Here is a 26,919-nt window from a genome sequence, read left to right as displayed (position 1 = left end):
CTGTTTCTTCACAACGATCTTACAGCCCCCCTGCTGTACAAAACAGAGGTGGATTTATTTAAAACCTTTCCCCATGTGAGCCTGTGAAAGGAGGAGCAGAGAAGCCAGATGTTTGTCTGTTCTCCCACAAATAAAGGGGAAGCAGGCTACATATGCCGCAGAGCAATACTGATGTTCTGCCCTGAGCACCAGCCAGGGGCTGCAGACTGCAGCCCTTCAGGGAGGCACCCCAGACCCCACAGCAACTTGTCACCATGCCAGGATTTGCAATATCTCTTTCCAGGTGTCCTGGTCTCAATTGGGATAGAGTTAATTTTCTTCTTAATAGCCAGCAGAGTGCTGTGTTTTGGATTTAGGATGAGAATAATGTTGATAACACACTGATGTTTTGGTTCTTGCTGAGCAGAGTTTACACTAGTCAAGGACTTTTCAGCTTCTTGTGCTCTGCCAGGTGCATAAGAAGCTGGGAGGGAGCGTAGCTAGGACAGCTGACCCAGACTGGCCAAAGGGCTACTCCATACCATATGACATCATACTCAGTATATAAGCTGGGGGAAGAAGAAGGAAGGGGGGGACATTGGGCGTGATGGCGTTTGTCTTCCCAAGTAACCGTTACACGTGATGGAGCCCTGCTTTCCTGAGGATGGCTGAACACCTGCCTGCCCACGGGAAGAAGTGAATGAATTCCTTGCTTTGCTTGCGCGCGCGGCTTTTGCTTTACCCATTAAACTGTCTTTATCTCAACCCATGAGTTTTCTCACTTTTACTCTTCCGATTCTCTCCCCCATCCCACCGGGGGGGGAGTGAGCGAGCGGCTGTGTAGTGCTTAGTTGCTGGCTGGGGTTAAACCACGACACCAGGAAAAGTTGCAGTCTTTTTCTTTGGCCTACTAAGAAGCAAGTCTCTCTTCCACATACACCTATTTATAGATAAAATGCATGTGTGTGTGTGTGTGTGTATATATATATATATATATAAAGTCTTTGCTGGGAAGTATCAGCACAAAGGTTGATGGCTCTTCTTTCAGTCTCCTGGTAATGCATAATGGACAGATATGGTGATTAACAGCCAAAAAATAGAATTCAGATTAATTAAACTCCCTGGATTCAGGTGTTACAAAACAAGGATGTTACTGTCATCCCTCTGAAGGAAGTTATCATTGCAAGGAGAGGCCCTTCTTGGCCACGGATGGCATTATCTCGACAAATGGGGAGGGATGATTTTTCTTAAAGAGAAAGTGAGGGCAGATACTTTTAAAATTACAGCAGTAATTCTAAAGCTGAATGGCAGTTTAAGTCTTCATCTTCCCTTGCAGCACATAATTGAGGCAATATCGTTACCTCATTACCAGAGGATACTGCTGTAAGCTTTGAAAATGGCCTCTAAAGAGTCACTGGCACTGCTTGAAGAGTTTTGAGAAAACATTGTGTTTAGGGACAAATTTAATTATTCATTACATATTTTCCGACTCAAGTGAAAGGGCCTTTGCATTGTAAGCAACAGACAGCAAAAGCAGCCTGAATGAGAATGCACAAAATGAGAGCTATGACAGCACCATGGAAAAGTGGGCCCAATTATTTTATAATGCAGTTTGGCAGCCCCCAGGACTGCATCCCAAACAGACTCAAAACACAGTATCCATATACCTACACTGCAGTGCCAGTACCTAATTCCTAGCTTTGGGCCTCACTCGATAATATGGATGCATATTATCTCTTCCTTGTCTCCAACATCCTTCATGCCATTTATTTGCTTTTGGTCAGCTCTTGCAGTTTCTGAACATCTTTACCTGTCTCCAGTGACAGTGACAAAACTCATACAAAATTGGAGACAAATACCTTAGCAGTCTGAAGAAAATTACACAGTTCTTGTACTGATAGTGGAAGCACATTATGAGTTTTGTATTATTCTACCTGTACCATCCCGGAACAATTTTTTTGCTTTATACGAACACATTTACAACAACTTGCAATTGCCTATTAAAGAGACACCCTCCTCCCTTCCTCTTCTAGGTGTCTCCTGCTTCCCATGCTGTCCATCTGGAATACCTCCTCCTGGCCAGGTGCAGTTATAAAATGATGCTTCTCAGCCCACTTAATTGTCCTCAGGTGACAGATGGGATTTGACTATAGCTGGTAAGCCATAAGCACATGAAGCAGATGAGCAGTTAATTAGCAATGCTCATGTTTCTGTGCAAATATCTATAGAAACCAGACATAAAAAGATAGCCTTATCAAGCCAGTTAGTCCATCCTCTCTCTACTAACAATTTTTTTCCTCATGTGGTGCATTTTAAAGGTTTGGGTTTTGGATTAGGTTGGGTTTTTTTTTCACCCCCAAAGCTACTTTTAAAATCCCAAGTGACAAAGTTTCTATCAGCTCCTTTAGGAGACTATTCCACAGCCTAATGAATCTTGCTGTCAGGAAATCTTTTCCTTATGTTCAGCCTAAAGCTAGTTCTTGAAAAATTGAGCAGGCAAAAAAACAAGAGGGGAAAAAAAAAAAAATTGTATCTGATAACTCTATAGAACAATTTCTAAAAACAAAACTGAGCCTTCATGTTTCCTAGGACACATTAGCACTTCTGTAAATGGCTGCATTGGAGAAAGAATCAGAGCAATTTTCTCTGGAGGACAGGTTTCACTTTATCCTACCACATTACACAAATCTAAAGATTCTGGTCATAAAAAAAGAGAGACATCAATAGGGAAGAAATGAATGTGGTGATCCCAGGAAGAAAGGCAATGCAGTCAGTCTTTCTTATATTCCAGGTCAAAGCACAGTGGTAAATGTCTCTGCAAGCAGACAGTCTCCCAACCTAAATTCATTTATTTAGCCAGTATTCAAAACACACAGAAAAGGCTGAAGAACTCTGGCTAAAGAATTCCCTCCTGGGACCCATAATAACTCAGGATTTCCTTAGGTTTTCAGAGTAGCTCAACAACACCTGAAGAAAGGTGCTATAAACTCAGTCTAAGGAAAATTACTCCATGAAATTACTGGAAATAAAGACATATTTTAGTATATTACTTCTGCTACATTTAGTATATTTCTTTTACATACATATGCCATTCTTCTGATGTTCTCATGTGCTGAGTCTTGCAAAGCCTGTTTACAGCTCATAACTAAAGAAATTTAACAAAACAAGACATGTCAGCCTCAAGAAAGTGAGCTCCAAGTCCTGACAACAGTTATCTCTTTACCAGTCCTTTAGTTTCACCTATCCTTTCTTCTCTTGGTTTAGAGCCTTCCCTCTGTTCTTTTCTGCCTGAAAACTCTCTCCCTAGAAAGATTCTTCACCAGCATTGGCAAAAACTCCCCTGGAGATGCAAGGCATATGCCAGTGAATTATTCAGCCCACATAAAACTCAGGTCAGTCAGAGACTAAACGCACACACAAAATCCCAAATTAAAGCAGCACAGGCTATAGAAACTATGTCTGTCCATTGGTCAGATGCCTACTTGAATGAGTTTCCCCTATCTGCCATACCTTTTAACTTGTTACAGGGATTGAGCACTGTATGCAGGAGCTCAGACTCCTGCATCATGAAGAACCACAGCCTTCCAGGAGGCCTCTCTTCTATACATCCAGAAGTTATCATTATTAGACTTTCAGATCAACAGTTTCCCTCTTTTCAGCTTAAAGAGACCTGTAATACAACTTGACCTTTTCTTCCCAAGAAGTAGGTGAAGGCCTACCTGCTCCAGATGCCCAAGCTCAGCAGCAAACCTCCTGGTACTTCCACCAACACAGCCAACCACTACAACTGTAGAGAAGCCCAATATGCAGGTAGAACAATTTTCACCTAACAATGAGTGAAACACTATAAAAGCTATCTGAATTACTCAAGCCAGAGACTGTGATTATCAGCATCGTTTCTGAATCAGGGGTGCTAATAACTTCGTAAATTCAGCAGTGAAGCTCTGTCTCAATATCTTGGTAGAAGATCACTGTTTCTGCCCACACTTGTAAGCACTAAGTAATTAGCACCTCTTTGCAACCTGCTGAAATACAGCTGTGGGCTCAGCAAAACACTGCATCAGGCTGTGCTATGAGGAGTGTAGGAATCAGAGTATCCCGAGTCAAATCAGTCTGAAGAAATCTGAACTGTGTCATGCCTATGGTATATCCAGCCCAGTATCTTGTCTCTGCTAGTAGTCAACAAGGGAAACCAATCAAAAAACTTAAAAGCAATAGAAGCCTACAGTGATAGTTTCCCAGAATTCTCTCTTTCTCAGCCTCTTAGCTGCTTGTGGTTCAGCTAACATTGTGAGCTGAAGATACTGTCTTTGCACATAAATAAACTGTGTCTTTCTTTTGTTTAGTGCTCCAAGTGGTCTATAAATCAATGCAAACACTTAGCAACCCCTGTATCCTTCAGGAAAGGGTTTCACAGCTTTTCACAATCCCAAGTGAAGAAATGCTTTATTTTGTTTGTTCTGAACCTGTCACTTGCCAGTTTAATCTGTTGTCCTCTAAGACTTGTATTAGAAGAGACAAGGAACAAAAGTATCTTTCATACTTTTAGATATCTTTATCATACCAAGCCAGAGTAAATTCCTTCCAAGTTGTGGAGTAAAAAGGCTATTTAATCATTCTTTGTGCAAAAAATCCTCCATACATACATCCAGGCTGCCTTTCTCTGCATTTTTTCCAGTTCCTCTTCCAGGACCAGAACTGTGTAACATTATTGGTAAGAGCACTGAAGTCACTTAGCAGCTCAAGCTGGACCTAAATGGGCTGATTGCAGACAAACAGGAAATTGTCCTGGGTACTAGCACTAAAGGCAATGACCAATTCGCTGTCACTGGATAATAATCTACTGTACCTACAAAGCAGTACCGCTTTGTACCAACCAGAAAAGCTCACCCAGCACTTTCCAGGGATGTCCAGTAGTTTTACAGGGACTAGACCCGTAAATTTTTATTTCCTGAGCTAGGAAGTACAGGAAGATATTTTGTCAAATAAGGAGGTGTTTGTGGCATCAGCCAAAATCTCTTCCTTGTGCCATTCTATTTCATTACACAGAAAAGTAAATAAAATCATGAATGAATCACCACCTGAAAAATCTCAGGAATTCACAAATCCAAGCTTATTGACGACACAGTGAGTAAACCATCTATATTTAATGACTACTGCTGTTCTTGCTTCTCTTATGGACTACGTGTGCTAATCACAGTGTTTGTGTTCAAAGATTTATTGTCACCTTTCATCTCTGCTGTAGTCACATATTAGAAGCTTTCTCATCAAGAAAAACAAGTTAACATGCCGCTGCTGACTGCATGATGAGGGGAGTTAGAGTGGGACCTTAAAAGTAAGTTTCTCAGAGGCAGCATATCTTTGTTTAACTGAATGTCATGGAAGACAAGAGTGTGTCTGAGTAATTACAGGAATTATCAGTGCAACTAACAGACATGGAGGACCATCACCCTGTTTTAGGTAACTGAGGTTTGGACAGCAGAGACTGTATTGTAGTCTATAGAATGAGGGACTAGTTGCAATTCAGCCAGATGACATCGAATGTGAAATGGGTGGTTGACAGCTGCAGTGCAGAACCTTCTTGGGTTTGATGGCATTTTTTTTGTTTATTTGTCAGTGCAGACTGAAAGGCAGTCCTCTAAAAGCGTTAAGGAAAAAAATGCGATCAAGCAAATTAAGAATTGTTTTGCTGGGTTTATGCGAGTAATTACAAATCTTGTAGAGGATGAATTCTATTTGTTTTTCCCATATGAACCATTTATGAGCAGTTTTACTGGAGTAAAATAATTATCTTAGTAGAATTTCTCCTAGTATGAATTTTGTCAGTAATTCAGTATAACAATTCACAATAATAAGCAGAAAATATGTGAAGAAGATTGGGTTTGCCTGGACATATAGTTGGAAGATTTCTAGTATCCCAAGCAAGATAGGAAGTTACGTATAGCCATTTCTGCATTTTTTTGATAACTCCAGGTGCCAATATATCCATATCCCTCCCAAATGACTATTAAATAAACCCAGCAAAAATAAACAAGAAGATAATGTGTGTGATGACTATTTTCTTCAACTCTGTTAAAGCATGTAAACAATTGTACAAAAGGGTTCAGCGGCTTCTACTTTAGCTAATGCTTGCTATTTGAGTACTGTTTTCATAATAGTCTTGCTGAAATGAAAAGCCTAAATGAAGCTCTCCAGTGGGCTTACTTGTGTATGCATAGCTGACTCTGTTGCTGCTGCTGCACAGCTCTGGGATTTGATCTGGTTTCTATTCCACCAGTTTAGCACTACCTCACCATTGCCTAAACCTTATCACATAGACACCCAGTTTAATGGATGATCTGATCAACAGCTCTGCTGTAGACACTGCCTGTGATCATACACTAGTTTAAGTCAAAATCCATACCCCATTTTTCTCACTTACAGAATAGTAACCCAATTTACATGGAAAGTGCCAAGTGTCAATTTATTCATATTCACTCAGAGTCCTGAGTGGAAGATGCACGAAAAGCATACTGAGCTGTTACTGCAGTGTCACCATATTAATACACAGTCCCTAAAAGCTCTGCACTCTAGGAAGATTTTGACTTAAATCATTAGGAGCTCCTCATTCCCCTCTCCCATGACTGAAGAGATGAATCACCTGTTAATGATAATCCCTAACACATGTAAAAGTGGAGTAGTCGGTTTCATTTTTAAGCATAAGATAATATGAACCATGTACCAGCCAACAGCATTTCCAGTACGAAGAGCACTGAACTGCAGCATGCGGTTGCTCTGCCACTGGAAACTTTCTCTCTCTCACTTTTTTTAGCTGCTTCTACTTTTCGGTTCTCACAGAGGCATGGAGGGTGAAGCCTTGTGCTTATCCTTTTTAATTCTTTGTTGATCATCCGTGTGTCCTCTCACCCATTGCTTCCTGTCCAGCTAAAATTCAGAGGTTAATTCTCTCCAGAGATTAGGAACTGTGATGGCCTGCTTTACCACAGCCCAAGCCTCCCACTCTAATACCATCTGTTCATTACCATTTTACCTTCATATTACCTGTCCTGTGAACCTTAAAGCAAATTCAGCATTTTTACAGCCTATTTTATTTAGTGAAGTAGTTGAACTATCTGTTCACTTTATGCATAACTATCCACAAAGAACAGACCTACTAGGGCAAGAAAACAAAAAATGAGAAAGGAAAAATCTACAATGAGAAGTGGTACCACCTCTGTATGGCTATCAGCAGTCCTAAAAATTTTAAGAAAGCCTCACTTTATCAGAAATTGAGAGACAAGTTTGATTTATTTAGACTGACTGATTAAAATTTGGAGAGTGTCTGCTTTCTAGAAAATGCAAAAGCTTATTTTCTGTAAAAATAGGACAAAATGCTATGTAAAAGCTTTTTACATGATAAAAAGTTAAATTTTATTTTAAAACAAAACCCACAAGCATTCCAGCTGAAATATTAAAAAAAAAAAAACAAAACACAAAAAAAACAAAGGAAGATGTTGCCGAATAATCTCCTTCCCCCCTCCCCCCCAACATATCCAGTAAACTAATTTGGATGCAATCTATTCCCTAATCAAAAAAGTTGATTGGAAATTCTTCATCAGTTCTCATTAAGCTGTGTCTCTGTCTCTCCTTTTGCCAAAACAGAGTTACCTTCCTGAGTGTATCCTTCATCTTCACTAAACTTCAGTACACTTAGGCTTAAGACAAGGCTCTGACATATGTTAGTATTATCTCCTATTACAAAAGCAGAAGTGAAAAGCAAGGTTTATGCCTATGGCCAAGAATGGATCCAACCACATGCACACACATATGCAGCATGTGCATATAAACATATATGTTTAATGACTTGGAAAAAAAGAATTAAATGGCATAGAAAGGAATTGAAAATGTTTTTTGAGCTGACTTCCAATGTTTTATTCAAACAGCAGGAAGATACTTTGTTTAAGTTGGAATCATTTAACCTTTCAAAAAATATTTATTGATTCTGAAGTGGAAACGTAATTGTGAATTATCAGAGCATTTCATTTCAAATTACCAGTTCCATTTCAGAAGTGACCTAATGTATAATATACGAAAGAGGGAAACATTTCCAAAATTAAGCAAATTGTAATCGTGAAAGTTGTCCTCCCTTTTTCTTTGCAATCACTTGTGTGTTTTTGGCAAGTTTTACTAAGTCCTGCATAGACTGTTTCTTGCAGGTCTACTTTGACTTTAAGACCAAAGCATTCATTACAATGTTATGCTTCCTCCCTGAGTTTTTTTCTGGTTTTGTCCTGCAATAAAAGGAATACATATTTATGCATATAGATGTCACAGGGGCTGGTACCTGCCATTCCTTTCCCTTGTGAGATGCCAGGATTTACTGGATATCAATATTAAAATGCACTTACTGCTATACAGTCTACATTTTATTTTTATTAATTTTTAATGGTGGTTATGGGTATTGATTTCAAAAAGTATTTGTTATGATTTAATCCTTACTTTATTTTTTATTTCATCCCAATTGTTTCATATATATTTGGCAAACAAATGAATCATATTCTAGCCATATTTGATTTGCCAGCTACTAATATTCATGATCTGCTTAATCACTGTTCGTGTTATGTTCAGATTGTTGGTCATCCTAATCACCTAATCAGGTGTTGCTGCTTCTCTGAATGACTAAAACTCTTGAAAGCGTGAACATCTGAAAATCACACTAGTCAAACAAATCTCAGTAAAATTAATGGGAGTCACTAGAATCCAAGTGATCAATATCACTTAATGTCACCCAAAGCTTATCATCTATCAACAGAATTATAAGGAGCCATTTTCCTCCTGGATATCAATTTCCAAATGCTGACTGGTAAGCTTACATATCCTTTTCTTATCCGAGATCAGCATGATTTTACTACCTGATGCCCTATAAGAATTCAGCAATATTTGTTACTCTATTACAAGACGATCACAAAAGAACTGTGTGCTGGCAAGGTAAATGGTTTTATCTTGCTCCTGGTAAGACTACAGAAATAATAATAAAAAAAAAATTAAAAAAGAACTCAACAATACAAGGACCCCAAGATATGTTATAACATAAATTTATAGCTACAGGAGAGATTGTTTTGAAGCAAAGTAGAAATTATTCTGAGAATGACAATCTGAGATCCCATATTAATTCTTTCCAAACAGCTCTCAGATAATGCTTTGTTTAAATGTCAGAAAGGCTCTGAAAATTCAATCAGGAATGGAAGGAAGGGAAACAAAGGTTCAAAACTCTGTTCTTTTGTTCTTAAATGTCTTTGTCACCTATGACTAAAGAGTCTGCAAACATGGCATAATCAACTTGGGGCATGAAAACAGCCTGGCTTCCCATCTTGAAATACTGTGACTGAAGAAACATGCTTCTGAAAACAGTCCTGATTTGCTGGGGACTAAGACTGGCTGCACAAATGAAGTCTCAAGCTGCAATTTGCCTTTTACCTAAGCCATCAAGATAAGACATATTTAGGAAGAACAGCTGGCTGCAGAGTTCATTTTTGTTCTTTATGTACTTTTCAATATAAAGAAAAAAGAGGGAATGATTGTGAGAGTGTGTGTGTGCAACTACATCACACACTAAACTTGGAGGCTTTTTATTTAGGTTTTCGTAAAAGATGCTTGATTTCCATAAAAGAAATTTTTATGGAAAACTTTTTATGTATGCATTAAACTCATCATAGTTCCATGATAAAACAACACATGCTATCAAAAAAAGAGTTGAAAGCAATTCCTTAAAATGAACATGATTAGACTAACATAAAATAATTTTAAAAACTCTGTAAGTAATAGAAAGAGACAGCAGAGCCTAACAAAGACCTAATCTCAGGTCTTTTTCCAGTGTCTGGCAAGGTGGTGGTGTAAGGGTCCGTATATGTGATGGCCTGTGTGTGTAAAGTCTACCCCAACTAGGTCTCAGTTTCAGTGAGGTCACTATGTGATCCGCCTGTGATTTAACACTAACTACAACAACATGGGAGTAGCAGGATGTGTCAAATGAGAGGACGAGATCAATGAGCCATGCTGGAAAGAACTGCAGCAGCTGTTCCTTGGCCTGAGGGCATTAGTTATTTTTAAATGTAAATCCTAGAGTTGAGATAGGATGTAGCATAACTTTGATTTTTCCATTCCGTGGTAGGACACTGATATAGGGTAGAAGTCACCAATGCACAGAAATTCACCATGTCCTATCTCAGCTTTCTTGCAGGAGGATGGATTTCTTCCTTTTCTTGGCACAATCTCAAATGCAGGGAAGTTTCCTAAGCCACAAACCCACAGGGTCATCACAGACCTTTGTTATGCTGGTCACAGAATTAGGCAGGTGAAAAATTTGTCAAAGAGGAAAACAAAACACTAAGATGGGCATGAAATGCAGCCATTTGACATCCAGCACAGAAGAGACAGATCTCAGCCCATCAATTGCACTCTGTCTGGAAAAGACACCATATGAAGATGGACCTGTCACATTTTAGAGGGTCTCTCACGTTAATTTGAAAGCTTGTTGCTAGGTTCTACTAAGAATTGAGGGGAGAGGTTATAATTATTAATGAGTGACTCATCTGCTCACTGATGATAAAAAACTCTTTGTGTTCAGTGCTAAGAAAAAACAAATAAATAGCATCCTCATTCCACTCACCAATTCAGGGAGGTGAAAGAAAGATGGAGAAAACAGAAACAAATACACGAAGGACTTGAATAATTTTTTCATGTTCACCAAAAGGCTAAAACAGGTTAGATGTAACAAAGGACTCCACAGTGGCTCAAGGAGGGATCAGCAATGTACAGTGTGACTAAAGACACATATCATAAGTCCTCCTTTAGCTTAGCCTGGCACTCTGGCTCAGCAACAAGAAGTGTTGTACAAATATCTGAAGAGACAGAGACATGTTTTTAGCTGTACCACTGCTGATTCTTCTTTCTCTCTTCCCCCTCATCCTACCAAAATTTCTCCAGTGTTTCTCCAAACATGACCCTTTTTGCCTTCAGTGCATTTGCTGTCATAAATATCCATCAGGCTGCTCTTCAACTCCTCTGCCATAAAGGCTAGTTCTCTCCAGTTCACATGAAACTGCTGTCACCCACCCCTGGATCTGAAAGAAAATTTCATTTACTGAGGCACCTGAAACTTCTCCTCCCACCAGCTGGAGGACCATCAGGTCCAGTCAGGGTAGGGTGCTGGAATACCATGGGCAGGGGAAAGCTCCTGGACACACCATGTAATTGTGAAGCCTCTCAATAACCTCCCCCCTCACCTCAAAAAGATATCACTGTCAAAATGCATCTGGGGGGCTGTGACACAAGATGTAGCTGTGGTGATAGGGAAAGGTCACACTGTCCTTGCAAAGTGGGTGTCAGCTGAAGCATTCATGGCTTGGTCTGCTACTTGGTCATGTGAAATGGGGTTAGAAAATACATACCTCACAGTGGTATTTGTCAAGCAAATTGAGATTTTTCAGGGACAGCTGCAAGATATTTTCATTATAGGCACCCTGCAAAAAAACCCTTGATCCTCTCCTTCATGTGAGTTTCTGAGACCTAACACATTTTTCTACCGAACATTTCCAGAGCAGATAAGTTATCTGACCTGACTACAGGGAGAAAGTGCAGTCAATAATTTGGAGAGCAAGGAATCAATGTTGTACCCTTATTTAAAAACCAATATACAGTAAACATCTGCCAGCAGCAGTGATAACATTCACTTACACTGGAGATAACTCATACAAAATGCCAACTAGCCATCAGTTTAGAAAACCAACAAAATGGTCTCGGTGCAGATAAGTTATGTTCTATCAATACAGTTTGGCCTTTTTCTTTTTTAGTTTAGTACACTTGTTTCACATACAAACCATGCAGAGCTTTCTGAGTATCACATGTATTTACCTAGTCACAGGAATATTCACAAAAGGAAAGAGATCAAATGACTACTGAAATGATTGGGAAGGTTTTGATTTTCATCTCTGAGGAGACAGACATTTGTTGTTGGCTGCTTTCAAACCAGACAGGGACTGCTGAGCGAGCCATGACAGGCATTTTTTTTCCTCTTGACTTTTCCTTTTGCCATTTGACTGCTCATTGTTTCATTCTGTACTGAAAGGGCAGATAAATATATTTTTTAAGGCTGTTAAGAGAGGGATCTGATATAAATTCTGGTGCAGTCAGTTTTTCCTTTCCAGCACACATACAAGTGCTGCCCTTTCACTGATATCACAACCCACCCATCCTGCCACTGCAACAGAGGATGCGGTATGTTTAAGACATCCTCTTTCCCTTTTGCGTTCTTAATTTTTATCTTTAGGCTGTAACAAAAGAAGGATTACTCATTCTGACTGACATGTATACTGAAGCTTTTCTGAGGAGCTTAGACATGACGAGAGAACAGCTAAGGACTCTTTGCACCTGGTGCCATTTTGAGCTCCCTTGCTCCTCAGCCTGCCAAAGCAAATTGCAACTCTAAAGGTAGGAAAGGAAAAATTCCTTACGTCCTCACCAGTGTGTGTATTTCCTCCAATATCACACATGTCTGATCCCCACAATCCATGTGGCTTGATCATACTGAGGTCTTCCAAAATCTATCTTTCTCCTAACTAAGTCAACTCAAACTGTATAGTCTTAACAGGACAGTTGCAGCAATTTGTCTCAGTCCTGCACACAAAGACTTATACTTAGCCCTGACCTACCTCCTCTAGCTTCAGGGAAAGGATCACACTGATAATTTTCTGCACCAGTGCCACACACGTGTTTTCCAGGGATTTTCAGTGCGACATTAGCTCTATTAAAATAGACAAGGTGCTTTCAGCCATCACGTACTTTCTGTCGATTTTATCCGTAATCCAGCTTTCTGTTCTGCTCAGAACCTACGTTGGTATGCACTGGGATGCACCAGCCCTACCTCTCACCTTCTGACCAACCAGAGTCTGTGACCCTGGATTTACTGCTATTCCAGGGCCCTCTCCTTATCTCACCTTTTTCCATAACACCACAGTGACAGCAGATCTGCTAGAGGACTAGAGACCAGTTCCTTCCTGAACAGCGATTAGCAGAAGCCTCCTAAACACTCCACTGTACTGCTGGTACTATGGCTGCAGCCATCCCCTCAGTCTACTCTTATTTAGCTGACATATCCTCTCAGTATATAAGTTTTCCATAGTTGGAAGAATGATTTCAAGAGGAGACACTCAGAGGCCTTGATATCTCACAGCACTTGTTGGCAAGATGCTCCTGGAATAATCCCACATGGCCAAGTAAATTGACTTCCAGGTAGAGCTTGGCAGACAAAAGTTTTCTGGTCCCATGAATTGAAATGAAAATGCTGACAATTACCTTGGCCCAAACTGAGACAGAAAGTATGCAACCCTTCTAATGAGTTAGAAATGTTTAGTACCAGTTCGACTGACAGATTTTCTTGTCATTTAGCAAAATGGGATTTGAGCACTGCCCCTTTTACGATCAAGTTTCATATGAATTATTTTCAGTTTCCATATGAAATACACAAACTGGAAAGAAATAATAAAATTTATCTTCCAGAAAAAGGTAAGATGGGGCGTTCTGGCAATTTTGTCCCTACAGTGTTTTCAGTCAGGAAATTCATAAAATTGACGATTTCCCAATCATGTTTCATTCTGATAAATCTGTATTTTCCTGAGAAAAACAAGAACATTTATCACTGAAAAAAATCCCACTCAGCTCTGCCTTCTATGTAGGTCAATAAGGATTCTGCATAGGACCAGACCTTGACAGTACATCTCTTCCTTTTCTCCCATGTTTTCAAATCAGCATTTTTTTGCTGAAAAAAATGTTTTCTGACTTTTGCTGCCGCTGCTCATTTCATATGCTGAAGTTGGCATCCTGGATTTGTCACAAATGTTTTCCCATGAAGATGAGGATGTCCTCAGAGACCCGGATCATGGCCAGGACAGAGCAAATGATGGGAAGAGAGAAAAATTGGAAACACTGTCATGCAAATATTCTGAAGTATGGAGACAACTGCTGCTCCTTGGGAAGCAGAAATACTTCTAAACAACGTGCCCTTTTCCCAGTTTTCCATGTGATATCACTGTGGGCCTTTTAAAGACATGTTTACATCTGTTAATTTCATGTCAAGGTTTGGCAGTCACCCACACAGAAGGTAATTTGAGTTCCTAGAAGCAGAAGTACCAGTTATGAGCTTTCCTCCCTCCTGTGCATCCTGGGTGGAGGTAGGCTGGGCAGAGGGTGACAGCTGGCCCTTCACTGAAGTGGTGCATCGCACTGGGTGATTTGTGGGTTTTGTTATTATTCCAGCACACTCAGATGAAACCTTGTCTTTTGTCACAATTTTTAGTTGATGACTGGAAACTGTTCAACACCCTGCAAGCACATGTGGTCCCTGGATGCTGATAGAGTAAATCTCAGCACCTTGGTGAGATCCTTAGTCACAATAATCAAAGCCTACATGGTTAAGGGAAAGAGAAAACGTAAGGGACAGAGCAATGGGCCATTTGGTGTTGGGCAATAGGTTCCATAGTCATCAAGATTGGCTTGAAGGAGCCACCGATGTCTTCCTTCTGCCTTTCATAAGTAGTGTTACTGCTTTTCAGTCCAGCACCTAGAGGACAGTTACTCTCTCCACAAAAACAAACATATGACAACACACTATGACAAGCCCAAAGAAAGTAAGGCTGAGCATTCAGGCCAGAAAGAAAACTGAGTACATACTTGGAACAAACTACCCTTTTTCTCCCACAGGTGATCTTTGTAGGTCAAGGCTGAAATGCATTATCAATGCAAAAAGGGGTTTGGGGGTGAACAGACACTGTCACCCCCTCCCTCCCCTCTGTGTGGGTGGATAGCAAATGCAGCTTTGAGGGTTATCAGTCTGCAACCCCTTGCCAGGGAGTAAGATTCACTCTAAATCACCTGAAGTATATTCCAGTCTACTACCTATTAGACCTTGATAATTTTGAATCAGCTTCCCATTTTGTTTTTTTTTGCCCACAAGGACAAAAAAAATAAAAAAAGGGGATCAGCTGGGTCTAACAACATCACACTGCAAGGTTCAGTCACTGGCCACAGTCCTCTGCAAAGAGAGGGAGCAGGAGCATTTTGACAGGGATTGCCAAGGAGTTGTCAGCTCGCGTCCACCTGAGCAGCAGGCAGAGTAGAGGCTGTGGGGCAAAGCTACATGTGCCATTTTTACTTCCCATTGGGAAAAATGATCAGTTATGTTCCAAATGTAAATTTAAACAAGAAGTGCTAATGCTGTGAACAGTGGCATGGGGCAGAGAGGGCAGCAGAAATGGAAGCTCTGAGGGTGGGTCACATTTCTCACCCTGCACAGTGCACCCAGGGCTGCCTGCTTGCCTGCCTGCCAGTGCCCTGCACCGCCAGATACTGGGAGACACTGGGCCCAGAGTTGCCCTAAAGAAAACAGAGCTACGCTGGGGAGAGCAGGACAGACACTGTCTCTGATCTGAGAGGAGATACAGATCTTTGCTGGGATTCGTAGGTTAAAATGGCTTGGTTGAGCATAATGACTTTTTTCTTCCTGCCTCCTAGCATTGCTGTTTATTTTTTATTGCATCCCCTCTCCCCCTGAGGATTAGTAGCAGTTTCAGGGAAGGTCTGAAGCTCTGCTTTGCGCTGCTGCGACAAGGCAGCTATGAGCAGAGCGCACACAAAAAGCACTCTGTTGTGCTCAAGTGGCGATCTGTAGGCAATGCAAACTAACCACCAACCCAGGGCAAGCTGTAAACAAGGAAACTGTAACCAGCCTGAAACATGGAAGGAGTAAAAGTAATTATCTGTCTCTCTTTCTTCTCACCACAAGCTCAAATTTGCCTTAGTACAGCCTCTGTACACAGCAAGGTCCAATAGAGAATTGATACCCTGCATGGCAGTGTTTCCTCTGTCCCAAGGAACAGAAAATACCAGTGACAATTGTGTGGCATCTGCTGGACTTATCCCCAGTGAGCATTGTATAATAAAGTTAAGAAGTGTCAATTTAATTAACTGTGACTTTATAAACTTAAGTCATGCTTACTGTTTGCCTTTCAAAGCGTGTCTCTTGTCAGAAGAGTTATTCTGTTCTATTAATCCCAAAGATAGCGTAGGTAAAATAAACCTTACGCTTCTTAATATCTCCATGGCACTGCCCCCAAAAAACTAGATCAGCTCTGGCAAAATGATTCTTGCTTTAAATCAATGCTATTTGTCGCCTTTGGGTAGGAAGGAGTTACCCAGTTTAAGAACCTCTCCTTGCATACATTACCACAACTGACCACTTTATGTTTCCATTTTACTAATCCATCATACTGGGACTTGTTGACTCGATCACTGATTTCTGCTCTCCACTTTAGTTCCTTTCTTTTTTTATTCGTCATGCACTTGTTTTGTCTTACAAAAGTGTGCACGTGTCCATGCAAGTCAGGGAGAGACTCAGTTTCCATTTTGCTACGTCTTGTCCTGTGCTGCCATTTAGATGCTTCCCCTCACCCAAATTCTCAGTGCACTTAGTCTTGCAGAGAGCATATATGTCTGATGACGTCAGACAGACATGACATAGCATATACATGCTTGTGTACCCATTCCCTGCATGCCCACCTTGCCAATTCTGGATGTTCATCATCAGTGGCATCACCTTACCGAGAACACCAACCTCTGTGACAGCAGACACTGAAGTGGGTGCCCACTGCCCCTCCACACCCCTCACTCCCTTCCCTTCTCTAGCTGTTCCTATGCCTTCTGTTTCTTCACATGACATTTGCCAAGGTCCCCACTCTTTTACTGTGTGTTTTTGTATACAGCAGAGTTGATCTGTCCAGCAAAGTTCTTCCTTAGCTTTGCAAGATTTACTAATTCCTCCAGAAAGCTGAAATCACTTTCACAGCCTTACTGTATTGCTCAGTTTTTCCTGTATTAGAAACCAAATGATTATCCTTTCTTTCAAACCTCTTTCCATCACTGTTTCAAAATTGCCATGAAAAAAAAAATCCTTACTGATGCTTAAAAAAAGAAATATTCCTTTTTGAACTGCCTTTTCATGCCGAGAGAAGCAGAAACCAAACCGAGATTCATTTCTCTATGTGAACAATCTTATCTAGGCTAGCAAGAAAAGAAAGATAAAGTTATACATTTCTCTGATGCTTTTAAAATGCACAACAGATTTTTTTGCCATCAGAGGTAACTGTATATAAATGATTTGTCTACATATCTATATATAGTGTATATTATAGATATATAGTTTATATATACATATGAAGAAAAACCTAGCACTTACCTTTGAGAAGTAACATTTATCCCAGGTTTGGTAAAATCGTCTCAGACAGGCACTTAGACCTTCTTTCTATGCCATGCATCCTTTTTTCAAAAGAAGATATAATCAGGAAAATCCTGGTTGATCTCTGGCAAACCAAAATGCAGACTAGATTGTTTGTCAGATGCAGCCTGATTCAGTAAAGTCCAAGCGTGTGAATCCCTGAGACTCCTTTTTCAGTAATATCCAAAGCACAGAAAAGGGAAAGGGGAAAAAAAAAAAAGAAAGAAGAAAAAAAAGTGAATAACTTGTTCTTTTCTTGTTTCGTTTAAAAAACCCAGTCTTGGAGGACTAAGCAGCCTGCAGGCTTTTCAAGCATTCTGATCCTAGTGCATCCCAAGGTACCACATGCATTTTGGTACAGCAAGTCTTCAAGTTCATACTAGCAAGCCCAGCTTCTGTGTATGTGCGTGTGTGTTGGGGAGGGGGGTCGAGTTGTATCGTGGCGGGGAGAAGAGAGACGGGGAGATACACACACACACAGAGTCACGCAGAGATGGAAAAAGGAAAAACAGCAAACTGGAGTGATCTCACAAAGTGCTCTAGATGGCAGAGCCTGCACAGCTTGTAAGACAAGCAATGTGCACACACCAAAAAAAAAAAAAAAAAAAAAGAGAAAAACCCGAGAGAACTAGCAGGCAGCTTCAGGAATTTCTTCTTACCTCTTCTGACGATGCAACATACAGCAAGTGCTTTGTGCTGCATAGGAATCCCTGCAGGCACGACTCAGTCAGACCCCTCACTTCTGAAATAAACAAATATGTAGCACAGGAAAGGGAAGAAAATCAGAAACCAGAGGAAAGAAGGGTACAAAAAGAAGTTATTAAACAAGTAAAATTGTTGGGGAGGAGGCTTGAGTGGGTGGGAGGTGAATAGCTGGCATGGAAAGAGGCATCCAAACTCCTGGTCCTAATACAGATTGGCTCTGTAATTATGTGGCAAAGCACTGCCTTCTAAGCCATTGCGTAATAATAGAAACCTAAGCTGTGTAGACACAGCCTGACATGCTAAATCCTCAGGAGCTACACTCAACATTTGTCAGTGGAAAGCATGTCAGTTCTCTGGGGGTGGGGGAAGCTGAGGGAAAAGGGAAGGGGAGAGAAATTTTACTGCAAAATGCATGAGCTTGCAGCTGCAAAGAGCTCTCAGGTGGTGCCAATGCCTGAAATGTTATAGTGGAAGTCATATATTTCTATATCTATATAGGGAGAGATAGACAAATACAATAACACTGTCAGCTCCATTCATGCTATTCAATACTAGAAGAATTTTCCCTTGCTATATTTTAGTAACTTAAATGTCAAAGAGAAGAGCACGTACAAATGTTTTCTGTGTTAAATAATATTATTTCTAATGCTGGTGATGAGAAGTAGTTCTCCCTTTGTACTGAACAATATTGGAAGGTCTAAATAAAACCTCAATTAAGATAATAGAACTCAGGAGGATTGATCAGCCTTTCCCATTTACTGGCGGGTTCCTCTCTCCAGCCCTCCAGACACAGACACACACATTTTCTTTTGCCTCCCTTGGTTGAAGAGGCTCCTAGACAGAGCCAGGGAAAAGATGGAACACTGACGAAATAAGACTAAGCAAAAACCCAACTCATTCAAATTACCACACACCAGTATCAATACACCAACAGGCAGAACAATTTATAATGCACATGGAAGGAATAAAAAACCAAGAAAGAAGTATAATTTTGCAGTGGGAATTTACCTGGAAATTGTGGCCCTGGCTCACACCTATCATCCATCTAGTCCAGTATCCTGCCTCTGGAGAGTGATCAGTACTACACACTTCCAAGGAATCTGAATTAATTTGTGCAGCCAGGGCTAGACGGTGAGAGCTAACCTGTTCATGGGCAAAGCTTCTCCTTAATCCCTGTTCTTTAAAGATTAGTTAATGCACTGAAGCATGAGCAGGGGAACAGTCTGCCTCTGCACATCCAGATTAAACATGTAAGGTCTGATTCTGAGGTCCTTTGTAGTTGGTGTAAAGTACACCACCTAAAGAGTAAAATATTCTGATGCTTTGTAATCATCCCAGTGTGAAAAAAGGGCATGAGTTCAGAAAGAGCTGTAGTATTTCAGTCTGGAGAGTGAGAAGTATATTTTTATAGCCACATCCAGCCTAGTTACTCTCCTCATTTACTCCTTACTCCTGGTGGAAACATCAGATACATTTCAAGAGGCCATCCAGTGCAGGTAGCAGAACCAGGTCACTCAGCTAATATGTAGGTATCCAATTTGGCCTCTAGAAAGTCAAATCAGACTGAACTGAAAACTTTGAAGCTATTTTTGAGAATGACTGCATAGAGCAATACATACTTTTTTTGGAGGGGGTCATGAAAAAGATTCTGCTACAGACTTCAGATCCCTTACTGTTACCAGTCTTGCTCCTTTGATCTATGCCTGCTGCGTTCCCGCATGACTCTCTATACCCCTAAGGTGAAGACTGTAGATGTTACACATAAGGGAGTTACACTGTGGTAAAAAAGAGAAGGAAGGACTGTGGATAGAGCAATTGCCTATTTTGCAGCATATCCAGCTTTCCTCAGCTTTATATGGAACCGTGCTGAAGGGCTCTTCTTGAGAGAAAGGCCAAGAGTTACAACAGTCAGTAACCTTACTGGGCACTGAAATAAATGGCCTGGTCAAAGAAAGAGCTGAGAAGCTGGTAACTGTTGAACAAGGCATTAAGAATCTTAAAAAATTATTTCATTTCCTAGATGACTGAAACATAAATTTAGGAAGCTAACTTTAAACATAGCTTCTAGGAGTCCTGGGCCAAGCATGTTGGCTAGAAAATCAAATTGAAGCTCTAATCTTGTCAGTGCCTTATAAAATAAATGTCAGTGCGTCGCAGACAGAGAAGACATCTCTTAATGACATCAGGAATTAATAATAGACTCTGGGACTAGTGTTTCAGAGTCTGATTTGAAAGCAAAGTATTGCTTGCAATGGCAGAAATCAATGAACTCCGTCAATGCACTCCAAAAATCTTCCAAAAATCTTTCACCAACTACAGTTGTGACAGTGCCGATTCCCAAGGAAAAATCAAAGATGATACAAGCCTAGCAAAAAGTCACCCAAAAAGGATTTTCATGAGGCTGTGTTGTGGTGGGTTCCCACTGTGCTAGGCCAGTGTGCTTTCTAGCTTTCCTTGATGCCCTTTAGACTTAAATCAGAGTTCTCTGGGGCTCACCCCATAGTTTGTTCTCTGTACTGACCATGTCTGACATATATTGCTTCTCTCCCAAGTAAGGGGCTTCTCAGTGAAGCAACCTTTCTTTCTTTCTTGGTTATTCTAGCAGGAAGAGATCTACCACTTCCATTCCTCTCTTTTGCTCAAGCCTCCCCTCTCTCCAGTCCTGCCTTAGTTCATAGTCAGCCAGCATGGTTGCTTTAGCTACATCTGCGCTCATTTCCACCTCCAGGGAAATCCCATTGCCACCCAAAGAGCCACAGGAGAAATCTTTCCCCTGGAAAGAGCTATCAAGGTTCAATGTCCTGTTCCTGACTTAGATCTAGAAAATACATGAGAGACCGTGACTACAGATGACTAACTCTATGCTCACTGAACCTTTAAAACTGCTGCATTGCTGAGCAGTTGAATCTTTCGGTGATGCAGCACAATTCCAGCGCCCCAACAGAGTGCATAATTTCTATACAAAGAGATCTCCTAAAGCCTTACAACCACATTCATGCACGTTCCCTTATACAGTCACAACCACCCTAAAGACACAGAAATTTTGTAATGGGGATGTTCTCCTTTGACATACAGTGCCAGGTACAACACCCAAACCCAACAAAAGTTTGAAGCAGGATAGCAGAGCAAGACAAAAAGAAATTGAGATGCTTTTGCAACCTCCAGCACAACCTTACCTGCCACAAACATCATTCTCCTTTCCAAGTCTAGCAGACAACATACTGAAGCCTTTGGCCAGCAGATTGACAATACAATTTAGCATATACACGTAGGCAATGGCAATTCCCATTTCCTGCCCACCCCCTTCTAAACTGAAGTAGTCAGCACTGGTCCACATGACTGTTTAATCAATGGCTGCTAATCAATTACACTGATTGAAGGACAGGTTAAAAAACATTTGGTCTGTGGCCCTACTGATGAAAACAGTTACCAGGAGTTGAACCCACCAGTTTTCAAACATTGGCAATTTGGGGAAAAATTGTATATTTCTTGGGTGCTGTTCAGCTCAGCTCTTTACAAATCATCGAATGGCTGTTTACACATATATATGCCAGTACAAAATATCCTTCTCACATCCTCCACCCACACATCCCTCTGCTTTTAAAAGCAGCTCCAGCCAACAGACAAACTGAATATGCTTTCTTTCCATTTCCTGCATCTAATCATGGGGAAATCTTATTCTCAAATTTCTAGGCACAGAGATCCAACAGAGAGCAGGCATTGTTTCACAGTGCAATGGAAGAGAAAGGATTCTTGAGGCTATTGGTGAGACAAAGGCAGCACAGAAGGTCCCTTTTGCAATGCACTGCCATAAGAAGCATAGACCAGTATCACATAAGAAATATGAAGATTAACTTCTTTAAAATAGTTCAAAAACTCCTCAACAATCTTTCTTTGTCCATCTTGTAGCTGAATGCAGATGTGCTTCCAAACACCAGGAAAAAGTTGTTTCAGGTCATAGAACCAATCACACATTCATAATCTACTCCATTCTAAGCATTCGTCTCAGCTGGAATAACCAGGATGCTTATGCTAACCTTAAGAGTATCCACTGTAACTTTGTAGATGCTCTGAAAGAAGGTCAGCATAATATTTTTATCCCAGGGTTGTTATTCTTTCCATGTTCTCGCTTTACAAGCAGGGAAATCCTTGTACTTCTATTTTGCATAATCACATGTCCAGCTCAGTGAGTGAAATTCAATGCCCTTTGATTGATAGGCTAAGACCAGAAGGGATCATTATGGCCATCTCATTTGACCTTCTGCATAACCCCAGTTACAGAATTCCTCTCTGTGGTTCCTGCCACAGATACTATTGGCTGATAGAGAAAATATCCTTTATAAAGACAGTCTATTGATTTAAATATTTCAAGTGATGGAGCATTCATTCCCCGCTCTCTTTATAAGTCTGTCCAATCTTTAATTGCTGTAATTGTGAAAAAAGGTCTGCACCTTGTTTTGTTAGTCAGAAGATTCTGGTATGTTATCAAAAGCCCAAAGTAACAATTATTAATTATAGCTGGGTATCTCCTGATCAGAAAACTCAAAACGAGGAATAGCAGAAGTTTCTCCCAGGTAAGTGGATTTGTTCCACTGGGGGCTAAAGAGTGCTATTTGAGACCAGTGCAATCTATTTACTCAACAAACAAACAAACAAACTTCTTGTTTAATGGCCATCTGTTTCAGCACAGTGTTCATCAGAATAAAGAGAGTGTTTTGGCAATGTTTTCCCAATTCTTGTAATTTGATGGAAAGTACAGCATTAGCTTCCACAGTACACCTGGAGGCAGCAGTACTCTGCTGCCTGCCCATCAGGAAGCAGGACCTCATCCTGGTGGATTTGCAACCTCTGGCTTTGATTCTTTCTGTGCGCAGAACACTCCCAGCCACCACTGAAATCCAGGGGGGCAGCAGGTGCTCTGTGTGCAGGCAGTGCAGTGAAGACATGGCACAAGAGGAGTGTGGATAAGAGTCTTCATTTTACATTTTGACCCTTGCCACATAGAGTAAGGGATACTAACGTTTTTCACTATTGAAAGAGGATATGTCATGCAGCAGGAGTTCCTGTTTGGAGAGGATGCTGTTAGGCTGTGATCCTCTGTTGCAATTCCACAGGCAACAGGAGTAATGTAAAGGAGGTCAGGCTCTCCACTGCCCTGACTGGGGCTTGCTGCAGTGACTCTCCTACCAATCTCACATTTGCACCAGCTGAACTATTTGTCTGGATGCACTGAAATGGGTCTGTTATATGATACAGATCTTGGTTTACTTTCTAATTGTCACTTGAAAAACTGTTTGGAGGGAGAGGTTTGGTTGAGGTTTTTTAACCTCTAAGGAGATGGAAAGCATGAGAGATTGGGGACAGGTAACCCTTAGACAGGATTTGTCAACCAGGGATAATGTTGTCAAGCCAGTCTTATGCTAATCGTGAGAAGACATGTACTCCTGCATACAATGGACAAGGGCCCATATCTAGGACAAGGTCAGCTGCTTAAGCTGTTTACGAACCATCCTGATGCTTTCAAGTTTGTATGTCTCAGCAATGGAAAGGAATGGTTACAATTTTGTATCTAAATGAATAAAAGTACATGGGGGAGGCGAGAATCTTTTGGTCAGATCCTTGTTTTGTATCAAAACTACAGTCATCACCATAAATAAAGTCAGTATTTGCTAACAGATGCCATATTATAGTGTGAAAGTGGCAAACGAATAAACCCATCAATAATCTTAATAATCTGCATTGTAAATTGTGGGAAGAAAGGACCACTCTGCCCAGTTACAAAAGCTTCTGTGGTCACAATTATCTGCAAACTATTAGGCTTGCCAAGGATGGGGGCAGGCACTTAATAGGAAGAATCCCAGACCTCTGAAAGGTGTTAAGGTTGTATAACAGAGTTTGCAGTACATGGGGCAAAAGAAACAATACAAAGTGATATTTTTCTTAGAGAAGCTTAAGCATGACACACAAAGTGTTTTTTGTCTTCCTAAAACAAATTTTACAGGACTTGGGTGGAAAAGAAGAAAACCAGCAATAATCCATGTAGAAAACCCACAACCTAGGCAGCATGAACTTGGGGTCTGACTTGGAACCTGAGGGGTATGGGAAAGTTTGATGCAGAAAGGAATCGGAAATGGAAAGGGGTGTGACAGTCTCAGAGACAATGCCACCCCCTTGAAGGCAGTGTATGACCTCTGCCTGCTATGCTGGGCCCCAGCTCAGGGTTAAGATGGGCTCCTTCCTGCTGCCTCTTCCTGAGCCTCACGACAATACAGTGGGTGCATGTAAGAAGGAGAACTCAACAGTTCCTTCCTGGCTCTCACCAGAGACCCTGGTAACCTCTGCAGGGTGTGCAAGAGTGAGGTTCCTTCTCTCATTCACATCCCAGGTGGGCACACCCAAAGAAAGGAGGAGTAGGAAATATTGAGGTGCTGCACAGAATAGCACTGTCAGGATAAGTGATTCAGATTTCTCTCTCAGCCTCTATTCCTGTTTGGGTCCATCAGGGGAAAAGAAGGAAGGAGAAAATACGTCCATATCTTCTTACTTACTCCACATCTTCTTACTTACTTCTTAATGTTAAGAGAAATCAAAGAGAAAATGGCATCTGTCTTAAAAACATCAGTGAATGCAAGACCTAAGTAAATAGTACCTAAATATAAGCTGTGATCAGAAAGAGGCACAGCAAGAACTACTTGGTTATGAGGAGCAACAGGGGGGACAGTAATTTCTGAAGTTTTGGGTTATCGCAAGCATGGTATGAAGACAGGTTAGTGTTTTAAGAACAACCCCAATACGGAATATTTTGAGAAGGTTTTTACTGTTGTCTGTGGTCTCAGCTTCCAAAGGGAAGTGGGACCTATGGTTCTTCACTGGGACTTGGGGTGTCCAAGGCATCTCAGCATGTCTTAGCTCTGCTGCTATTCTGCTCAGAGACACTGGAGAAGACAGAACGTGTAAGCAATAAGCACACATGGAGAAAAACTTTTCTCATTTATTAAAAACTTGAGCATCTATTGCAAGGCATGTGTGATCCAGCTCAGTATTGTAGTACCCAAAGTAAAAACTTTGGGAATTCAATTTTTACAGTAGGCTTGCTCTATACAGGTTAGACAATCTTTGCATGAGCTGCTGCTTCTCTTCCCCAGCCTTCTCAGGCTCATGTTCACAGAGACGACACATGGAAGACAGTCTGTACTTCCTAGAGCACCAGAGTGAGTAAGGCTGATTGCACTTCTGTATTTTCTTATAAAATGTAAAATATTTGGGGGTCAGTCTCTTCTCCCTAGTAACAAGTGATAGGACAAGAGGCAATGGCCTCAAGCTGCACCAGGGGAAGTTTGGGTTGAATATTAGGAAAAACTTCTTCACCCAAAGGGTAGTCAGGCATTGGAACAGGCTGCCCAGGGAAGTGGTTGAGTCTCCATCCCTGGAGGTATTCAAAATAAGGGTAGACATGGTGCTCGAGGACATGGTTTGGTGGTGGACTTGGCAGTGATAGGTTAATGGTTGGACTCGATAATCTTAAGGGTCTTTTCCAACCTTAATGATTCTATGATTCTATATTCATAGCTATGTCAAATTAAATGAGTTTCTTGTGCTGCTATTCTTTTCAGCTCATTGGGTCCTCCTCAGATGATGCCTGTCCTGTTACTATGTGATCTACCTCTGGAGACTTCACCTTTATCTAATGTTGTTCAATGCAAGCTCAGTTTCAGATCAGAATAAAGGAAAAATACAATTTTCAGAAGGACTCGATTACTGATTAACTGCTGTGTCTTTATCATATTTGTATTATAGGAGAGATGGAAAACGCCTTTGTGGTTACAGGCATAAGGCATACACAGAATAAGGCTTGGAAGTTGGTGCACTACAGAGCAAATAAATACACTCTAGATGTTAAAAGGAAATTATTCTGAAAGTACAGAAATCTCTAAGAAACCAGGCACATAAATGTACAAACTAGAAGGAGCAATTCGTGCTTTCTTTTTGACAGCTGCCCCTTTTTTTGTACATAGGATTGAACATGAGGCCACTAGAGCAGAAGCTTGAAATCTTTCCACATTTTTCTTGTACCTGGAAATCATTGTCTCTGTAATTGGGCACAAAATGGGATATTTAGAACATATTGACAATTACTGTACACCTGGATGAAAAACTGTGGAGAGAATAATTGTTTCCACAAGAATTAGGCAGCTGAAAATTTAAAAGGTAGAGGATACTGGCACAGCAGGTATAGCTGGGCATTATAGGATGAAACTTAGTCAAGCAAAAAAGCCTTGATAAGTGCAAGCAAATGTGAAATGATACAATGTGTACATACACACCTAGAGATGCACACAAAGTCTGTGATAGCTAGAGAGCTGCCTCAGAGACTTTGGGGTCCTTCAAAGGCTACAATACTACAACTACATTCAAAACAGAGTTTTCCATGTCTACAGGGCTTATAAAGTAGATGGGATGTTGGACAGACGAACTAGCCTGTGCTGATGAAGACAATTGGGCCCTTTGATCATCATTGTGGTCCGAGTGGTCTCCTTGGCAGCAGAGAGCCTGCAGAGCTGTGGGATGGCTGATGACCCAAGACCCCATGGGGGGCCTACTCCAGCCATCCCTGGACTGCCCATTGAATTAACAGATGCTGGATCAGGCCTCTAGTTAAGAGCACTTCACACAAAGTGTGCTTAACCTTTATACTACATCTCTATCACTACACTTTGTACTGCTTTAACCTAAATGGAAGTTGCTCTTCCTGCCTGAGAGCTGGCTACAGAAGCAATTACACCTGCTGCAAACAGATGCTGTCAAGCTGACACCATCCTGCTTTACAAAGGAAGGAAGATGAGGGCTGAATGTACCCCAAAGCATCCCCATCTCTAGATATCACATCTGCTCTCATGCTACAACAGTGCAAGAGGAGAGGCCACTGCAGG

General features: G+C 41.0%; 1 protein-coding gene across 1 annotated transcript in view; it reads right to left on the bottom strand.

Annotated features, from left to right (window-relative positions):
* The window catches only part of LRFN2 (leucine rich repeat and fibronectin type III domain containing 2), a 233,929-nt gene that overhangs the window by 143,642 nt on the left and 63,368 nt on the right, over nucleotides 1-26,919 (bottom strand). The window contains exons 3-4 of the mRNA XM_087775071.1: nucleotides 17,944-18,026; nucleotides 17,246-17,452 (exon numbers count right to left, since the gene is read on the bottom strand). The gene's annotated coding sequence lies outside the window, so the exon portion shown is untranslated. The remainder of the gene's footprint in view (nucleotides 1-17,245; nucleotides 17,453-17,943; nucleotides 18,027-26,919) is intronic.

The sequence above is a fragment of the Nipponia nippon genome, unplaced genomic scaffold (assembly GCF_047370975.1).
Source record: "Nipponia nippon isolate SJK-2023a ecotype South Korea unplaced genomic scaffold, ASM4737097v1 scaffold_4, whole genome shotgun sequence".
Taxonomy (NCBI): Eukaryota; Metazoa; Chordata; class Aves; order Pelecaniformes; family Threskiornithidae; genus Nipponia; species Nipponia nippon.
This window is presented reverse-complemented; position numbering and strand designations above follow the sequence as displayed.